This window comes from Mirounga leonina, unplaced genomic scaffold (genome assembly GCF_011800145.1).
Source record: "Mirounga leonina isolate KUSES-001 unplaced genomic scaffold, KU_Mleo_1.0 Mir_153, whole genome shotgun sequence".
Classification (NCBI taxonomy): Eukaryota; Metazoa; Chordata; class Mammalia; order Carnivora; family Phocidae; genus Mirounga; species Mirounga leonina.
Genome location: NW_023270387.1, coordinates 8236259 through 8244830, shown reverse-complemented (window position 1 = coordinate 8244830; position 8572 = coordinate 8236259). Strand labels below are relative to the sequence as shown.

Genomic DNA, 8572 nt, shown 5'->3' with positions numbered 1-8572 from the left:
CCGAGCACCGGGCGCCCGCGGGCTGCAGCTCCCGGACGGTGGCGGGCCTCGGGGTCCAGGCCGCGTCTCCCCCGGGCTGTGCCCGACGGTGCCTGGGCGCGGGGACCTGGGCGCGGGGCCCCGGACGACGCCCCGGACCCAGCCGGCACCCTCGCCCGGCCCGCGGGCTGCGCTGGCCGCCGCCGGACCCCCGCGCACACCTGGCGTGGCAGGGCCAGCGGGCACCCCTCGGGCCGCCCCCCCGCCCCCCAACTCCCGGTGTTCCCGGGTTCGTCCCAGCCGCCGCCGTCCCCGCGCCCGTCTCGGTGCCTCCCAGGGCCCTCCCCTCTACGCGTCCTCGGGTCCTGCTCCCACCTTCTCACTCCCCCGTCTGCTCCGCCCCAGAAAACTTCTCTCCAGTCCCCAGCCCAAACCCTAGAGCCAGCTCTCTCAACCCCGTGCGCCCCGCAGCTCCGAGTGGCCGAGTACCGTGGCCGTGGCTGACCAACCGCCCTTGGAACCCGGTGGTGGAGGGGGCGGGGCACGCGCGAGGTGGGGTGGGGTGGAGGAGGGGCGGGGTGGGGGAGGGGAGGAAGCCGCGAGCTGGGGCCGAAGGCGGGTCCCTGCAGGGAAGAGGCCCTGGGGACCGAGGCACAGATTCCTGAGAAGTTTCTCTTCCTGATAGGGCAGGAGGGCCAAGGAGCTCCTTCTCCCCTCCGCCTCCCCAAGAAGCCCCACACGCCCACCCAGTTTTCATTACCATCTTTGTCAGGGAGAACAGCCTGGCCTGGTACCAAATTGTAGGCTCTAATTTTCCAAAGGGAGATAGGCCTCGGTGGCCTCTGGCATGTGGGACAACTGCCTTGGAGAGTCCCATCTGTACTCTTGCCTTCCCCTTGGGTTTCTCTTACACTCTTGGAGGGCCATGCAATGAGGTGGAAGGTTGGCTCTTTTCATCAAATAGTGAGTGGGCTCAAGAGTTAGATCAAAGCTTGGTCCTCACATACTTAAATACCTGCTATATGTTCAGCACCTAAGGTCATTCATTCTACCCTCCATATGTATAATCTAGGTGGTAACACAATGTGAACACACATTATCTACCACTCAATACAGTATATAATAAATTGTTAAACTGGGGAGATATATAAGAGGGTGGGGTGGGGCATCAATGAGGACTGTAATTGTCAGGGAAGGCACAGGGAAGAGCCAGGTTCCAATTGGTCCTCGAAGCAAGACTAAATTGGGATATTCAGGGTGAGGGGTGGGGAGGCCAGAGAAACAACGTCTTGTGACCAGTTACATTTTCTTCTCACAATTCCACATCTGATGATATAGATGTATTTATGTGTGTATTCGGACTAGATTGAACAAAAGAGGACAGTTAGAGAATTTCTGGGAGACCTCTACTAATACTTCATTCCTTGAGTTACTCTTTCCCCTCTTTTCCTTCAATGAATGCATCAGGAAAGGATAAAGAATATTCTAATTCTACACTTTGTGGAACTCAGTTGGAAGTAGCCCTTCAGTATGGTCTTCATGCATCCAGTATAGAGCACTCATTGTTGACCCCAAAAGCTTAGTTCTAGATTATTTTCCCCAGAAGAAAACTTCCCAGCTAGAGATTGATTCCCTAAACCCAGGAAATGGTTTCCTACATGCCACTAGTAGCGTGAATTAGGGGCCAGTCATCTAGATCATTCAAAACAAATTCCAAGCTCACACTATTAAACCACCAGAAGAACTTCCCAAGGATGAGTTTGAGTTACAGCATTGTCTTTCGCTATGAAAGACAGCACATTCTTTTGCCACATGCATCATGTGTCCTGAGAACACCAAAGTGAAGAGTAAGAAATCAAAGTATAAAATGTACAGTACAGAAAACATTAATTCTCAAGATTAACTTGTAAAGTCAAATTGCAAAAGATGTGTCATTTATAACTATTTTTTTTGTCTTCATCTTATCTTTGGGAGAAGCACAATGTTGTAGAACACCTCATACTTCTTTAACACGTACTGTACCCCAAGCAGTAGCAGGCAATATGCCGGAATCAGAGCTAGGTGAGCTGCGAGTTCTCTAGAGGTAACTGTACAAACAAATTTGTATTTTATAGCTAAATAGACATACATACATAAATGCAGGAGTGAAATAGCTTCCATTCCATTAGCAATATGCAGACTTACAAGTTTTGGTTAGGACATAATTATAAAAACAATTCTGTTTTTTTCAAATTGTTAGTCACTCTACCCAATACAATATTAAATACCTCTTCCTGATTGACATTTTATGATTATTAGTTGCATTTTACATTTCTTACCCGAGCTGGATCGCTGCCCTCCAAGGTAGTGGTTGCAGTAGATGCCTTGAATTTTATATTTTTAGAGCTTTTCTTCAAAGGTAATTTAAAAAATAAAGAAAACATATGTAAAAGCCATCAAGATGCATTGCCTCCAGAAATCGATTTTTTAAAATACAGTCTATTCTGCGGGTAGTGCAACTAAAAAAAGTAAAATAACAAGAAAAAAAATTTGTGTGGCCTTGTCCTGTGTGTGTGTGATTGTGTATGTGTGAGTGTTGTTGTTTTTTTTTTTTTTTAAAGAATGCTTGTTCTTAGGGTTGCTGTTGATTCGGCCTGTAGTTACTAGAGAAACTCCAAGGAACTCATTCCCTTTATGGTTCATGTCTAGGCATGCCTGGAGACCAGGGAGACCCATGATTTAATCTAAGTAAGAATGCTTGTGGTGTTTTAAATGACCAAACAGAAGATTGCATTTGTTTTAGAGAAAACCAGGAAGGTACCTTTCAGAGAGATTGTTTACTGTTTTATTGAATTTCTGGGCTTTTGGTGATTCGGGTGATGGGGAAGGAGTGCTAAGGAGAGAAGATGAGGTTGGTGATTAGGAACAAACCCAGAAGAGTACAGAACACATATATCTTCTGCTTTAGCTTTGGAGAATTTGTATTAGTTAAATTTACCACTCCTCAATAAAAGACTAGAGCAATGGGGATTGGGAATTACAAAAGATGGAGACAAACTTACTCTCTTCTTTTAACACACACAGACACACCATCTGAACATTTTCTATCTTCCATAGCTTTTGGAGGATGTTGTTCGAGAGGAAGAAGTGAAGAATCAGACTGATTAGAAATTATTGGAGTTTAGCAGCTTCTTTTTAAACCTATTTTCTACATACATATTTTCTCTTAGGAAATAGAAAACCATATTTTAATTTTTATATAGATCAATAAATGTCAGACTACCTTATTAATGTTCATGATACTATATTTAGGAACTAGTTTATATGCTGATGCAAGACTAGATTGAAATAAACTTAATGCCTTTTTAAGAGCTAAAAATCAATGAATCTGTTCAATTATGAGAGAAGATTTTCTTTCTAGCTAAAATGAACTGCCAGGAATTTTTATAATTTCACTCTTCTGATTCCATTTCATTGTGCTCTCCTTTTTTTTTTTTTTTAAAAGATTTTATTTATTTATTTGAGAGAGAGAGAATGAGAGAGAGCACATGAGAAGGGGGGAGGGCCAGAGGGAGAAGCAGACTCCCCGCCGAGCAGGGAGCCCGATGCGGGACTCGATCCAGGGACTCCAGGATCATGACCTGAGCCGAAGGCAGTCGCTTAACCAACTGAGCCACCCAGGCGCCCTGTGCTCTCCTTAATAAGAGTGTACCAGATTCTTCATTAGCTTCTTATATTTATTGATTAATTGATACTGTTGCTTTCAAAGTAAAAATGTTAAATTATCTTTCAGTAAATCAGAAACAATCTAAAAAATAGGCTTTATAACTAAAGTTGCTTGAGCTCTTAAGGCTTCAGCAGTAGGAGCAAACATGTTACATATTTACCATCTTGAGAGAACACAGTCTAGGGATTTACAGTCTAGTTGGAGAGGGAGACAATTTGTATACACAGATAATTAAGATAGCTATAGTTTAGTAATTGTATCAATATTAATATAGAATATATATTATTTATACGTTTATATTATATATATTAAATACCAAGATTGTTAGATTAATAGATATTTCAAGACTTCTGAGTACTAATGTAAGCTTATTATTTTAAAATTAGTTTTTAATTTTTACTTTTTAAATTTTTAATTAAAGACGGTTGACCTATACAGGACGCCTGGGTGGCTCAGTCAGCTAAGCGTCTGCCTTTGGCTCAGGTCATGATTTCAGTGTCCTGGGATTGAGCCCCATGTGTTTCCCTACTCAGCAGGGAATCTGCTCCTCCCCCCTGCAAGCTCTCTCGCTCTCTCAAATAAATAAATTAATTAATTTAAAAAAATCTTTAAAAAAAGATAGTTGACATATAATATTAGTTTCAAGTATACAACATAGTGATTCGACAATTATATACATTATGAAATACTGTAAGTGTAGCTACCATGTATCACCATACAAAGTTATTACAATATTATTGACTATATTCCCTATGTTGTATTTTTCATCCCTGTGACTTATTTTATAACTGGAAGTTTGTACCTCTTAATCCCCTTTACCTATTTTGCCTATTTCCCCACCCCTCTGCCCTCTGGCAACCACCAGTTTGTTCTCTGTATTTATGAATCTCTTTCTGTTTTTTGTTTCACTTTTTAGATTCCATATGTAACTGAAATCATATGGTATTTGTCTTTCTGTGTCAGACTTAATTCACTTAGCATAATACCCTCTAGGTCCATGCATATTGTCACAAATGGCAAGATTTCCTTTTTTATGGTTGAGTAATATTCCATTATATATCTATATATACACCACATCTTTTTTTAGTTAGTCATCTATTGATGAACACATGGGTTATTTCCATATCTTAGCTATTATAAATAAGGCTGCAGTAACTATAGGGGTACAGCTATCTCTTCAAATTAGTATTTTTGTTCTCTTTGGATAAATACCCAGAATTGGAATTATTGGATCATATGGTATTTTTATTTTTATGTTTTGGAGGAATCTTCATACTGTTTTTTATAGTGGCTGCACAATTTATGTAAGCTTCATTATTGCCAGTATTTGGGAAAAAAAAAAGGCAAATCACCGAAGGTGGGGGACCCAGAGAAGGCTATATGGAAAATGTGAGGTCAAGCTGGGTCTAGAAGGAAAAGTAGGACATAGATTAAGGGAGAAGACAGAGGTGGATGTTCTTGGTAGAAGGAGCAACTTGTGAAGGAAAAATACAAGCCAGTTCATGGAGGCCATAACATACATGGTCAGTTGGGAGAGCAATCAGTGTGTCCCCGCTTGAGGAAATAAGATTAGAGAGGTAGATACGTAGGAAATAGATCATGGAGGACCATAGGTGTCAGGCCACGGGGTTTTAATCTCATTCACCTGACTTTGGGGGCCCATGACTTATATGATATGTTTTGTGGAGATTAATAAAGTGGCATGGATTAGAAGAGGGAGAGACTGGGGAGACTCAGTATCCATTTAGGCAATTATTTTAATGACCTAGGTATGAAGTGATGTAGAAAATATGGTATGAACAGGAGAGACTTTGGGAAGGAAATGGCATAGGACCTGGTGACTGGTTGAAGCCAAGAGAGAGAACAAGATGAACCTCCATGTTCCAATGACAAACCAAAATACTGGGAGGCAAATCTAGTCAGAGGCTAATTACGATGCATTTGTGTTCAGGCTTGCTTAATTTAGGCGATGAAAGGACATTGGTAGAGTTAGATATTGGGGGCTGCGACTATTGAAAGGGGAGATTTAGTCATTTCCTAAAGCGGCAACAGTTGAAGTCTGAGGATGAATGAACATCCAACATCTGCTGCGGTCCACCTGGGCCAGAGCAGGGAACTAGCAGCAGGGGTTTTTTCCTGAATAGAAAAAAGAGCGAGGAAAGCAGAAGCCTTGGGACCAGCTTAGAGTGTATCTGTGTCCTCTCTAAGGGCTGGCAGGAAGAAGTAGGTCTTGAGCTCACAAGAAGTACAAGAGAGAGGACTCCCACAGAAGCCAAGCTGTTGTAAACGGGGTTGTATACACATGTGAATTCAAGGGAAACAGCTGTCTGGGCACCACCACATCATAAGGTTTGGTCAGTGGGCAGCAGATGACTACAATGGCTCTTCCAGAATGTTTGTCTCAGGGCTTTATTCATTGAGTCAGTTAAGAGTCCACAAACTTCTCTAGACTGTTAGGAAACAGATCAACTTTCCTGGCTGCTTCACCACTGGTTAGCCCCTGTCCCCTCTCCAAAAAGCCTCATGTAGATTTTTCAGGTTTTTAGAGGTAATTTCAGGTGGTCCGAGTACACAGTTGAAGAAAGTCTGTTCTTAAGAGCTCTAGAATGTGTTCTGTAACTTTATGAAGCTAAAAGCAGGAAATTGACTGATTATCTTGTTAATACATTCATAAGCATGAAAATACTTTATGCCATTCTTTTAGCACCACCGGAGGAGGTCTACCTATTCTTGTTTTTATTTCTGTTCTCCCCATTTGGCACTTAAGCCTTTTTTCTAGGTGCGGTTTATATTCTTTAATTTTAAAAAAATTATGTAACTCTGAAAAGAATCACATAGTTCTGATTTGTTATCTTTATTTCCTCTATATCCATAGAGCATATCTCAAGGATTTCATCAAGTTCAAACATCTTGTCAAGTTCATATTGTCTTTCCCCTCTTAGCTCATCTGTAGCTTGTTTAAATCTCAAACTCCATTCCTACTTCCAGGGTAAAATCTTCCTTGGAGCCTGGAGCCTCATCTTGATCTTTTTCTTCTCTAACTCCTTCTGCACTTAATTATTCACTATATAACTAGTACCTCCCATTACTAAGAGAATGTTATTCTCCAGTGTTCTAATTGCATTTTTGAAATCAGTATTTTGTAATAGTAGAGAATGCTGGTGTATATAACATACATATATTAGTACAGAGCACTGTATATACATTGTCTTATATCCTGAATTGTTTGCAGTGGGCTATCTTGGTTTCCAACTTGATGCATTTCATATATATATATGACTTCACTGACATATCTGTATCTATATCTGGTCCTCCTGGCACGATACCACTTACATTATGATTGCTCAATAATGCCCATAGGAAATACAAATAAAGTAGGAAAAAGGCTTGTGATGAATACACTTGCATGGTCACTTTATGAAAAAGAAGCATCATAATAGTTTGATTCATTTAGTTTATCAGTAAATGTTTCACTTAATAGATTAGGCAGCTCTAAACTTAATTTCTCTTGGGTTCAAATAAACATAGCATAACTGTAGAATTTTATCAGGTAACATTTTAGTATATGCAATTTTGTTTCAACATTAATGTAACTTCCTTAGTATGTGGTTTGAACATAATGGGACTGAAGAGTTCATTGTAGAATAGTTCATCACTTTATAAAACGGTGCTTACTTGCAGTTATTAAAAATATATACTTTGTCAGAAGTGGGATTTTTGCTAAAACATCTGTATTTTTTCCTCATTAGCAATGATGTGCATTTGCAAATGGATATAATTTGCAACTTAAGGAAGGGATGCTAAGGAAATCAAATAGATCTGATAAGATTGGCTATCACATCAAAAACCCAGTAAATGTATAAGAGGGGAACCCTCTTGCACTGCTGGTGGGAATGCAAGCTGGTGCAGCCACTCTGGAAAACAGTATGGAGGCTCCTCAAGAAGTTAAAAATAGAGCTACTCTATGACCCAGCAATTGCACTACTAGGTATTTATCCGTAGGATACAAACATAGTGATTCAAAGGGGCACCTACACCCCAATGTTTATAGCAGTAATGTCCATGATAGCCAAAATATGGAAAGAGCCCAGATGTCCATCAGCAGATGAATGGATAAAGAAGATGTGGGGTGTGTATATATATATGTGTGTATATGTATATATATATATATATACACACACAATGGAATATTACTTAGCCATCAAAAATGAAATCTTACCATTTGCCACAATGTGGAGGGAACTAGAGGCTATTCTGTTAAGTGAAATAAGTCAGTCAGAGAAAGACAAATATCATATGATCTCACTCATATGTGGAATTTAAGAAACAAAACAGATGAACATAGGGGAAGGGAGGGAAAAATAAAACGGTACAAAATCAGAGAGGGAGACAAATCATAAAAGAGTCTTAATCATAGGAAACAAACTGAGAATTGCAGGAGGGGAAGTGGGTGGGGGGATGGGGTAACTTTGTGAAGGGTGTTAAGGAGGGCACATGGTGTAACAAGCACTGGGTGTTATATGCCACTGATGAATCCCTGAATTCTACCTCTGAAACTAAAGGGAAAAAATGAAGAAACAAAAGAAATAGTACTCATCACTGAATTTATTCATTCAATAAATATTTACTGAGCATCAGATGTTATAGTGGGAAGAATTATTAAAAAAAAAAAAAAAAAGACAATTGAGCAAAAAGCTGCCCTGTGAAGTTTAACTCTGGGAGCTTTATGAAATACATTACCCCAAGACACACTACATATGTTGGATCCTGCTTGAGAGGATCATCTTTTAAAAAAATAAAATAATAATCTTTAATATATGTAAGAAAATCTAGTGAATGTAATGCTTAATGTAAATGATATTTTAAAATTATTTAGCCTATTTTTAA

The 8572-nt window shown here is 40.1% G+C and overlaps 1 protein-coding gene across 1 annotated transcript in view; it reads left to right on the top strand.

Moving 5' to 3' along the window:
- The window catches only part of BTG4 (BTG anti-proliferation factor 4), a 46171-nt gene that overhangs the window by 26174 nt on the left and 11425 nt on the right, over positions 1 to 8572 (top strand). The gene's annotated exons all lie outside the window — the stretch shown is intronic.